Source organism: Vanessa atalanta, chromosome 2 (assembly GCF_905147765.1).
Source record: "Vanessa atalanta chromosome 2, ilVanAtal1.2, whole genome shotgun sequence".
Taxonomy (NCBI): domain Eukaryota; kingdom Metazoa; phylum Arthropoda; class Insecta; order Lepidoptera; family Nymphalidae; genus Vanessa; species Vanessa atalanta.
Window position 1 is genome coordinate 13597609 of NC_061872.1, and position 12759 is coordinate 13610367.

At 32.6% G+C, this 12759-nt stretch overlaps 1 protein-coding gene across 1 annotated transcript in view; it reads left to right on the top strand.

Annotated features, from left to right (window-relative positions):
* Positions 1 to 12759, top strand: part of LOC125073339 (innexin inx1) — a 48362-nt gene continuing 35603 nt past the window's right edge. Inside the window, exon 1 of the mRNA XM_047684130.1 lies at positions 1 to 254. The gene's annotated coding sequence lies outside the window, so the exon portion shown is untranslated. The remainder of the gene's footprint in view (positions 255 to 12759) is intronic.

Genomic DNA, 12759 nt, shown 5'->3' on the forward strand with positions numbered 1-12759 from the left:
GTGTGTACGGATCAGCCGTGTGTTAGATCTAACAATTTGTCTTTCGTTTTCTTTCGTTTTATGTGTTATAATGATAAATAACACGATATTTTACTTCGACGGTAAATTTTATAAGGTCGTGTGATATTTTCGTATTTAGGACTGACGAGAAAGTATGAATTTAAATTTCGAAATTCGATAAGTTTAGTACAGGGAAATAAACATTGGCGAAAAGAGGCAAAAGCTGCCTAAAGCATACTAAAGACAGTGTTTTGGTAAGTAATATATATACTTTTTAAAAATACGTCCATTCTAATTCATAAATAATAGGTACTAAAACCTATTTGGAAACTTGGAGATATTTTTATTTATTTACTAATTTTGCAATACGATTTTAACTATTCTTTGTTGATGGTAAATATTTACCCTATTGTAAAAGAAAAAAGATTATAATTTTTATATTTTTAAAAAATATAGATAATATTGAAATATCTTTCGTCATTATAAATAAATTTACGATACTTAATTACATTTTGTTATCCATTAGTAAATAACATTTATTAATAAAAATAAATGTATTTGTCTTGTCAGTATGAATTTTTCCATTTACTTGAATAGTAATACTAATTATTTCAACCAGAGACAAAGTTAATTCCAATATAGAGAATAAATAATATGTATGTAATATGATATGTTTCTTTATGTCTGATATAATTATTGTTTTGCTTGACTATATATATATAATTCAATGCGAACCCAACCAAATAATGTTAAAAGTTCTTACAGAAAAATTTGAGGTACTGACTGTCCCGCTGAGAACTTTTTAATTTTGCTGTGTTACATGCTAGGTCATATTTATTTACTGAGATAAATATTATATGTATAATTCACCAATCACATTATTTTAAATTGTAAAGTATTTAAAGTTGGTTTTATGTGAACCAAAGATTAGGCAAAAATTCTCAGCTCAATTGGTGACTGGCTAAACTTTCACTTTAAGAAAAAATGCTAAGCTCAAAATGCTGTGGCATGTCTAGAAAGTCAGTTTTATTTGTAAACTAAATCAACACTAAAATTAACAACTTCTACTTAAAATTAAAATAGCTATTATGTGTCTTGTTATTTGAATAATATGCTTTGATTTGTTAAAACTTAAAATAACGGAAATTATAGTCACTATTTAACTTAATAAATATGACTGTGTTTTCATGAATATAATGAGACTAATTGTCGAATTTATTGTAGGCATTTATGATATATTTTTAATAAATATGTATTGCAAAACCCTCATTGGGTATCTATAGGGAATATCCTAAGACACAGTGGTATCGTTTGTAACTTAATATTGTAACTTAGCATTTTTCTGTATAAGTGCATCATTTAGGGTAATATTTATTATAAAGTCACTAAACACATATATTATATAATTATTATAAATGCTCTCCCAGTTATAAATATATATAGTAATAATTAGAGTTACGTTAAATATATATTACAAACACATTTACCTATATTATTGTATTAAATTTGTTGAATGAAATTCTTAATTCTTAATTCTAATCATAAAAGCTTTTCTTACATATCGCAAAAGTCGCCTTTCGCAAGATTAAGATGCTTCAATAGGCAAACTCTACATAGTGTAAATCAAAGGCGCTTCCCGCCATCTTTACGCTTAGATCTTTAAAACTACGCAACGGATTTTGATGCGGTTGTCATCAATAAATAGAGTGATTCAAGAGGAAAGTTTATAAGTTTTAATACATGCATATAATAGTGAAGACAAGCCAAAAAAACCAACTTAACTTAGCCGGAAAAAAATAATTTATTATGTTTGTTCTTCAATTTTAAAGTTGTATATAGAAGCCGGGACGGGAGCTAGTTGTTACTAAACTAAAACCTCTTCCAAGATGTCTTTGAAACTCGCCTAAAAGCTTCTTTGAAAAATTAATTTGGCGCACGTGCGTGATACTTTCGGTCAGGGACCGCGGCGCATATTTGTTGGCCACACCGCGGTCAGACCGTATAATTTGGTCCATCCTGCTCCCGCTTTAATAACCTTTAATGGTACATAGACTGGGGCGGTCTCACTTGATTTATGACAACTAGATCAAAGACCACCATAATCAGAACTATGAGGTTACACACATTTAAAGTTATTCCCTACTCTTTAACAGTTCAGGAAAATCTGGTAATATCTCGTTGATTATTCTAATGGCACTTTTAGTAAAGATTATGTTTTAGTTCTGTATTGCTTTGATTTATACGTGTTTTTAACATTTGTCGGCAGCTTTTCGGATGTTATAACTCATCTTGATGTTTTTTATGGAAGATTTGACTTACAAGTTCATTAAAACTATTTTCATATACTGGTATAATCAAGTATCCTGTAAAATTTCTGATACATATTACATGACTAACGGTTTTTCCTATATATTTGGGAGATTTATTAAATAATGGTTTATTTTTTTTTAATTTGGCGGACTGGCACTGCCCATATCTACCAACCACTACCAATTGTCATTGGCGCCATAAGAAATATTAACTAAACCTTATATTCCGGATGCGCCACCAATTAAGAGAACTAAGATGTAATGTCCCTTGCCTGTAGTTACACTAGCACATTCAGTCTCTCAACCGGAACACAATACTAAGTAATGCCGTTTGCAGCTATAATATGTAATGAGTGGTACCTACTCAGGCGGGCTTTCACAAACCCCAAGTGAATGATGATAAAAAAGGGAAATCAACGTTTAACTAAATCCACTAAATATGTCTGTAAGCCAGGCCGTAAGCGTCTTTCGATATTATATCAAGTAGGTATATATTTTTTTTTAAAACTATGATAGTAATTTAGTATATTCCTAGATTGTATTAGCATTAGCACGAAAAGTGTGCAAAATTTCAGCGTATTTTATTGTCTGCCTTTTACTGCCTTATAACTGCATAATTTGACCAAAACATATGGAACTGGTGAAATTAATAAATAAATATAAGAAATATGTACCCATCTGTTAGCATAATGTGGCACTCATCAAATGACAGATGAGGTCTTATCTTGTCCTGTATCTTAGACTATTAGGGCAGTCCCTCAAGGGCAGCACTTGCCTGAAATATAACAATCTATCATTTTATTTCGAGCGTTCGCCTGCAGTCAAGTCAGTTGTTTGTACTATAATACTCGATTCATCCTCACTGATGTAATATTATAAATTATATCAATACACACTGTAATGCTGAGTTCTCACTCACTTATGTAATACTCTAATGTAAACTATCACAGTACAGGCCAATGCTTACGGCATCAAAATGCCCTTAGGCATAGATAGTGTCTGGGTCATTTCTCAACCGATGTCACGTGAGAAAAAGTAAAGTTACTAAGACTAGGGTTTGTTAAGCCTTTCCAGAAAGCCTTATAGTTTCTTATAAAACGCTGCGCTAAGCGGGTTCGTAGCTTGTCTGTCTGTGCTTGTCTGGTTTAAAATTTCATCATAACCCTTGGCTCTTGACTCCAAAATGTCATGTATTGTAGGAAGTCGGCGTAGTTAGTTAACCTTTCTGAAGTGATCTCTAGTCTATTAGGTTTAATAGTAACGTGATACAGAACAGTACACCTGCTTGGTACTCGTTCGCCTTGACCGCGAAGGAGACTCGTTTAAACCTTACCTTTATGTAAATTATTATATAGCTCAGTTAATCTTATCGATGATTTATTGTCATGAAAATCTGTCTGGAGTCTTAACTCGATCTATATGTCCCTTGAAATATTATTTTTGGGGCCAGTTGGTTATATCAAAAGTCCTTGTCATAGTGTTGATAATGGTATTTATATTCACTGCCTGTCATGTTTTCTAGTAACATAATATTTTCTTGTTTCGTACTCGCCGGAGTGTGATTTTTTTCGTAGTTTTCATACTTATTTATTTAAGATAATTTGTATTCAATGCTATTATCGCTCATTCGATCGATTTTAAAATTCGTGCAATTATTGCTGGAAAGTTTCTAGGAGGATAGATTAAGTGAATTCGACAATTGTTGATGCGTTTTCAATGAAATACGTCAATTGTTGATCGTGCGAGAAATCAAATATATACGGAATTCCCAAATATTTTGGCATTTTCTACAAACTAAATCGACAATATTTCCTTGGAAAAGTCCAAGTCTAGGTCCGCTGGTGCAGTGCTGTCAACGTGAAAATAAAAAGCAAGCCGTTTACTAGGTACTTTATTAAAAAAACATGAATACATCACGAAAAAATGTAAAATAACTTTGCTGCTATTAAACAAATTGTACACTGGTATTTCAATCGTTATTTAATACGTACATAATGATAATGTTTGACCTCAAAATTGCATAACATTCGTGATGTAATGTTTTTATGTAGGAATTAAAGCAAAGAATCAAATACCGAGAGACATTGTCTCAATTCAATTTGAATAACATAAAGCCGCGTCACCACAAAAGGGGAAATTGACGAGTTTTGTTTCGTTATAAAAGTTTCTGTAATTAAGTTGTCAACAAAAAATATTACAATTATGTATAATCGTCGTTGGCTTTTTAAACCGCTGCAAACAATTTGCCGACTATTTCAGTGGAAGCGCACTATTAAATGTCAAATGTAAGCAGCGAACGAGAGACGTTAATTTGCGTGTACTCGCTTATCATGAACGAGGTTTGCTATTCATTAATATTAACGTCTTTATGAAGGTGATGACATAATAATGTTAAATTGCGATGTGGCAATTAATATTAAGTTATTTATGCAGGTTGCATTTAGCAGGAACAAATTGTTAGCAATTAGAGGAGCAGCATTGTTAGGTTGGGGAACTTGGCATTCGTGCACTTCTTTCTCAGCCTCGTTTGCTTATTGCGTGCTCGCAACTTTGAATAATCATTATTAATTGTCTTTACATTGAACCCGATGGAAAATATTCACCATTGCTCACAGACATTGCTACTTTAATAAATATTAGTCATTGATCACCCTTGCGCCCCTAAGTACTGAAGTTACACTGGCTCATACACTCTTCAAATCGAAACAGAACAATACTATAAGTGTTTCTGTTTGGCGGCAGAATATACAATGACTCGGCTGTATCTTGAACAAGCACACAAATCTCTACCAATAGCGAATGCCATTAACGTAATTGTATTTGAAATGCTCGGCGTTACATAGAAATAGTAAGGAGTGTATAAGTGTACTAGTACAAAAACCAATTTGATTATTTATATATTACAAAACATAAGCAAAAAGTATAGAAACAGTCTTACCTAAATGTGACACTAACTAGTCCATTACTTGGTCTTGAGATGTTTTGGAGCTATACCTACCATGCTCCACTAATGAGGGGTGCTGGTTTCGCGTTAATTAAGCGAAATAGAATTAAATATAAATACCATATTACAAAATACGACTAATTAGGAGTGACATTTCGGAGACGTGAGGCGCTGCTACATCAGCGACTCAAGATTATTCTATCAACAGCTCTCAATATATAACCTATTTCGAAAATGAACTTATTTGAATTGAAAATCGTTTCGAATCATAGATGATCTATATATTCATATGTTTATGAAAGAAATGATTGTTCTAGTGTAAAAGGACGGATTCACAACTAATTTTTAAGGTGGCCCGTTTCTACCTAAGACCTTAAAAATTTTAAAAAACAATAAAAACCTTAAAAATTTTAAAAGGCAATAAGGATGCTACTACCGGGAACTTAATCGAATAATCTACCCCTAAGATAATATTTTTATACCAAGATATAGTGCTTTCCGTTTATACATGTATCACCCCGTCTTTGTTAATAAATCCGTCATTATTATTTCAACAAGCGACGATCATCGTAGACGACACTGTTGTTTGTTTACAAATGTTTGTTTATTTGCTAATATCAATAATATTAGTAGAACAAGTGCGGACTGTTTATACATTGAGAATATAATTATACGTCGTATAGACAAATGGAGATTTTGTAAATAGTTCATATATACATATATAAAATTTGTCCGTACTATGGTCATACTGCACTCGTCGTATTTTTTCATATGTTTATTTAACACTCTCAATTTTGTTATGTATTTAAACTAAATGTAAATTCTTCTTATTATAAAAAGTACTTTTTTATGTACAGAAATTACTTAAAAATAATATATACGGAGCTACAAATCGACTGGAATGAAGTTATCTTACTTGTTTAAGGGGAATCGTTTATGTGACTTATCTATTAAGGGTATATGATTTTGCGAATATTTTCAATGACCATACATACAAATATTTGTTGTGTATTTTATAGTTTTGGCAGCTTTCGCTTGGAAAGACGCGGAATAATAAATTATCTCGGAATATCAATATCTCGGAAAAATCAGAAAATGTACAATACCTACAAATACAGCAAAATATCATAATTATGTATTATGTCATATAAGGATCTGTGTGGGTTCTGAAATTAAGAGATATGTGTAAAATTCGCATCCAGTGTTAAAAGTGAAAACTCATGCATAATTCGTAGTCAATGCAAGTTCAATATTGTTTGAATGAGTAGTTGTTGCGTGCATCCATTAACAAACAAGCAAAACTTAAATGGAAAGCATTTTTTTTTTAAATATATCAAAATCTGAATATTCTTTATTCAAGTAGGTTCATGACGACCTCCGTGGTCGAGTAGTACACCGTTTTTCATGGGTACGCCACTCCGAGGTCCCGGGTTCGATTCCCGGCCGAGTCGATGTAGAAAAAGTTCATTAGTTTTCTATGTTGTCTTGGGTCTGGGTGTTTGTGGTACCGTCGTTACTTCTGATTTTCCATAACACGAGTGCTTGAGCTACTTACATTGGGATCAGAGTAATGTATATGAGGTTGTCCAATATTTATTTATTAAAAAAAAATTTAAAACTAATTTCAGAAATTTCAGAATGTAGATTCTACCGAGAAGAAACGTCAAGAAACTCCTTAGTTTCTTTTTTCACCATTTTAATTACAGGGTATGTCAATAAAGTACAATTAGGCACAATGGTCACATTAATTAGTAACAAAGCGACAATTAAAACATTTTAAATTATACACATTTTGATCGAAATAATAATTAATTCATAATATTCCTTTTTTTCGGTCGCGTAATGATGTTTTGTTTGTTGATTGGTCTTGCGGTTGACCGAATGATATTCATTATATTATTTTATTTGTTTTCCCAGTGAGAATTTCCTCTTTCCGAATTATTGCCTCTATACCCATTTTCCAGTAGAAGGAGCAAACATAACATGCGATTTCTTTATATCTCTGATTTTATACTCTTGTTTCCGCCCCCATAAGGGGGAGTGAAAGGATAAAAAGCGTACCTGTTCTATTCCAAAACATGATTTCTGTGCCAAATTCCATTCAAATTCGTAAATCCAGCCTATGCACTTTTTAAATGGATCTTTTGATCTATATTATATTGTAAAAGATTATATTTAAAGTACCTAATATATTTTTTAAACCTGGAATCTTTTATCGCTCTCATATATTACATAATATGTTGACAGTTTTTCTTACTTTAAACAAAAGAAATGAACCAATCATTTCTATTGTTAATAATCTTTATCATCTTACGCAACGTGTTCGAAAGAAAGCGCCGTCGGTTCCCGATGTTGATTGGATGTCAATTGGTCGTGACATGATGATTGGCCAATTTGGGCCGACTTCGCCACGAGTAGCTGATAAATGCAGTCGATACACTCACATTCTTCACAAGAACTTTAATTATACGGTAACAAGTACCTTAAACTGTGAACCGAGATGGCCCAGTGCCCAGTTAGAACGCGTGCATCTTAACCGATGATTTCGGGTTCAAACCCAAGGAAGCACCACTGAATTTTCATGTGCTTAATTTGTATTTATAATTCATCTCGTGCTCGGCGGTGACGAAAAACATCGTGAGGAAACCTGCATGTGTCTAATTTCAACAAAATTTTGCCACATGTTTATTCCATTAACCCGCGTTGGAGCAGCATGGTGGAATATGCTCCAAAAACCTTCTCCTCAAAGGGAGAGAAGGCCTTAGCCCAGCAGTGGGAAATTTACAGGTTGTTAATGTAATGTACCTTAAAATTGTTTACATAAGTAAGGTATTGTATCGTACTATATCGTCGTCTGCCTTAAACATGACTTGACACCAATTATTTCTTTTAGTAGTCAATAAATATTAGTATTGATTACGTCGTTGGTTTAGTGACTAGCTTAGCTAGACCTTACCTACTTAGGTCGGCCAAGAGTCAGAGCACAGGTCGGCCAATAACAAGTTATTTCGTTTTTCTGTTGAAAAAATATCAATAGTATAATAGTAGTAGTATATTATTATTATTTTGCTCAATGTCATCAATTTTTATATTTTAATTTTAATCCGTTATTTTATATTTTGGCCAACGTGTGTTTATACGTTTTATTCTTCTTAGCTCCAAATGAACTTGTAATCGGTGGAAACTTAATTGGTCTATGTATTTATTTTTGTATGAATTATTTTCAATTGATTGGTTGTAATACTGTTTGTGTCCCAATAAAAAAAAAAAAAATTAATGTCCGTAAAGTCGTCGGTACTGCACCTGAACTCTCCGTTCGTTTCGGATTTGCTCTTCTATTGGATGATGAGAGTGAGGGAATACGAAGTGCACCTGTGTTGCGCTATTCTGCACTGTAATATGTCCTGCGCAGACACATGTAGATTTTGTCATGTTTTCCGTCATCGCCGAGTGTGAGATGAATTTATAATTTTTGATAATAAAACATATAAAACGTGCGAGAACTCAGTGATGCTCAATTATTAAATATTTGTAAATGTTACGAAATCGACAGTAAATGATTTAAATTTTAGCACATTTAATTGCGTAATGCTTAGACCACTTTTCAATGTCAAGCTCATTGTTAGAGATAATTAATTCATTGACACAGAAGTAAAATTAATTTAAGCGTTTTCCGGTAAGTCTAATTGTATTTTTATATTACATGCATATAGATTAGTTCTCTGACCTCGGCTGCGTCATTACGTAGACGAGGAAATACCAGTTGTGAACAAGTATTTTTGTTAAAACAGCTGATTATTTGTAGGTAAATAGTATCACACCTACTTTGTTTTATTTATTAATGAAGTCGAGTACGGATGTTATTTGCCGTCACCAGTTAGATTTAACGATAGTCTTCGATTCTTTAGCTGCAAGGGAATTTAGCGCTACTAGTCTAAATACTATAATAAAGTAGGTCGCGTCGGTACGTTCGTTAATTTCCGAACTAAACCTTGGAAATTGATGCAACATATGCAAGTTCCCCTCTTGTTTCTTATTACGGACTCTAGGTGAGTTATTAAAACATTCACTATGTGCTAAATCAAAATATCAATAGAAAACTCAAGAATATGATAAGAAATCGTTGAGTTTGTACCCATTGATTTTCGTACGGGATAGATAATGTATTGAATGGTATTTAATTATCATTCCAGTGTAACTAGAGGCATTAAGATACATAACAATTTAGTTCCTAATTGGCGATGTATAATTTATAGTATTGGGAATAGTTAATGTTCTTTACAGTTTATGTTTATAGGCGGTGGTGACATCTTACCATCAGATGTCCATTTATCTATATTACAAAGAAGCATACCTGTGTAAATTCGGGGAGAAATTTTACTTGGTGGTAGGGCTATGTGCAAGCTCGTTTGGGTACCCACTCATCAGATATTCTACCTCTAAACAGCAGTATTGATGTGTTCCGGTTTGAAGGGTGAGTGAGCCAGCGTAACTACAGGTACAAGGGACATAACATCATAGTTCCCAAGGTTGGTGGCCCTTTTATCGTCCGCTTACCTATGTAATAAAAAAAAAGAAGTGTGTCGCCGGTTCTTGTCGGTAAAAACTTCATTCCGAACTGCTGGTAGATTTACGTTTAATTTAATACTGTAGCATGACTATTCAGATGCTTTTATAAGTCTACTTTAAATTATATATATTTTGATTCTGTGATTGTGACGCATTTACTCAGTACACAGGTCTCTCGCCGTTATGCGTTAGTCATGATATACACTATTTATTTCGATTCGACCTACGTTATTGCGTCATCTTCACATTAACGTCATTATAATAATTAAGTTTATAAACTGTTTATAAATAGTCTTCGATTCCATTGTTATTAAATCAAGGCAGTTTTCACTGTCGCAAAGAAAAACAATTGTCCTTTTATGCAAATTTTAGCGCTTTTTAATTTCTATCGTTTGCGTAGTATTAATAGGTAGGTACGGGTATATTGCATGTTTGCATCCTAAGGCCCTGGGTTCGAAGACTGGGTCTGGTGAAATAAAAGTTATTGTAGTTTTTTTTAATTCTTTATCTAGAAGCTAAGAGCTTGGAGGTTGGAAGTGTATAAAATTCCGAGCACATAAGGAACATAAGCTATGTATACATTCTGCACTCAGGTGCAGGATAGATAACAAGAGTTAAGGCCAGCGTTGCAGAACTATCAATAGTTTGGCTATCGATAGTTGACCTCGAAAACTATTCAGGATATCGATAGTACTATCGATAGTATCGTTTTGATCAATACTATCGATAGTTCTCCGTGAGCAATACTATCGATAATATCGATAGTACCGCTAGCTCTCTGTAAGCAATACTTTTGGTAGCAGCGATACTATAGATACTATCGTTAGCTTTGGACTATCAATATTTTAGGTTTAAAGTAATGGTTTTCGCAATACTATCGATAGTATTGCCCATGGGGAGCTATCGATACTTTCAATAGTATTGACACGTGGTAATACTATCGATAGTAGTGTATCGATAGTGGACTATCGATATGCAACACTAGTTCAGAGGCTTCTTCCGTGAAAAAGAACTACCAAGCATTCAGTGCCTCAGCGATATAGTGCTATTAGTTGTAATATATTTGTATATTTAAATCCAATTTTCTAGTAAAATATAAAACCTCATGTTTTCCTTATAAATTAATTAACTTTATTGTCGTATTTCGGCATGGAAGAGGCTGAAGAGAGCCTGAGATCCCAAATATACAGTGCATTGTTAATAAAAGAGACAAAACATTCGTAATTCTGTACAAACCAACACGATAGGTCATTTGTTCACTGCTTCTGACTGACACCGAATTGTAATTTATTATTTAGTTTAAAGTAAGTTATATATTTAAAATACTTAAGATAAATGATGGTTGTGATGTGTTCATAGATAACGCCCCACTTAGTAGTCACTGAAATAGTTCAACGTCCCTACTTCGTTATTTTATACTTCTTCAAGTTACTTAACTCTAAAATAAGACTCAAAGCAGGCGTGAAGACATCGTACAGACACTTCGTTTCATTTAAAGAATTAAGTAGACTTTCATTTTATCTTTCTTTCAATTTATTTATCACGGCGGATACTAATTCGTTTTCAAGTTAGAAAAAACCTTTTTAGATTAAGTTTAAAATAAAACGTACACACAGAATCATTTAAGTGTATCTGTTGTTCAGAGTATAAGGTAAGATAAAGAAAGAAAGGATTTTAAACTTTTCTAAAATTTAGCAAATGCATTTGAATAAATTATAATCTATTTTAGTAGTAGTAGGGTATAATTTTTTAATACAGAAAATGATATGATACAAATATTATTTTGCACCCTATAGCTCTCTTCTAGAATTGGATCATTACTAACGAAGAGAACCCCTACATACAACAAACAAATTTTACCTCTGTATAATATTGGTCTAGATTTGTATCGTTCGTAACAGTTATAACGGTCGGCACGATTTCTAGACCTGGTAATTGATATATTTAGGAAGCTTCGGTTTTTCCAGATCAACGCCGTCAGAGGCGTCTCGCCTTTCATATATCTTACCCCAAACAATCACGTGGAACGCTTTGTTAGTTATTGAAGCCCTGTATTTATTTAAATGATTGATTAATAAACGATGGAATAGACTTTCGTGGTTATTGCTATAAAATGACTTGATCTAAATGTTCTATATTGGCCTCTTTTGTTTTTAGCATTAATAGTTAACAGCTCATTAGGTGATATTGTTATTTGACAAGTTTCTTTGAATCGAAATTTATAATTCACATTCGATATGAAAAAATATGTATTTAATAAAAAATATTTATCTAATAATAAAATAAGTTTGGCCGTATGTACTCGTATCATGATTCTTTATCTCTACATATAAAACGAAGTCGCTTCCAGCCTTCTTTCGTTCGTAGATCTTTTAAAGTACGCTACGGATTTTAAATGCGATTTTTATCAATATAATATGATGATCAAGGAGAGGGTTTGTCTGTATAATACATCATGGCGAAATGATTCCTGAGCATATCTGGAATAATGATTTAGGTCACATACTATTGTCGCATTGCGATATAAATATATATGATATATATTTTTAATAGATTTTTTTATCTTTACGTGTGACCATTTTAAGTTATTTGTTTTTACAGCTATTTTATATTTTAAATTGAAATAATTATAATTTCCTCTTAGTTGTGGATGAACTGTTTTAAAAATTACGAAACTATATCTGAGGTACGGACTATGTATAAGGATCGTAACACATTTGCACAACAGATTTTCTAACGGTATGTTATCTACATCTGTGTAAACACGTTTTATATATTTTTGAAGGACATTGTACACATGGTAAAGTATGATATTGTTGGTAAAATCAACACGGACTTCATGCATGTAGATTTCATTGTTTCCAGCGATGCACCATTGACGACAGTACAAATGAATTTAAGCTTTATTCCGTTGTAATAAAGACGTAAAATAGTCAA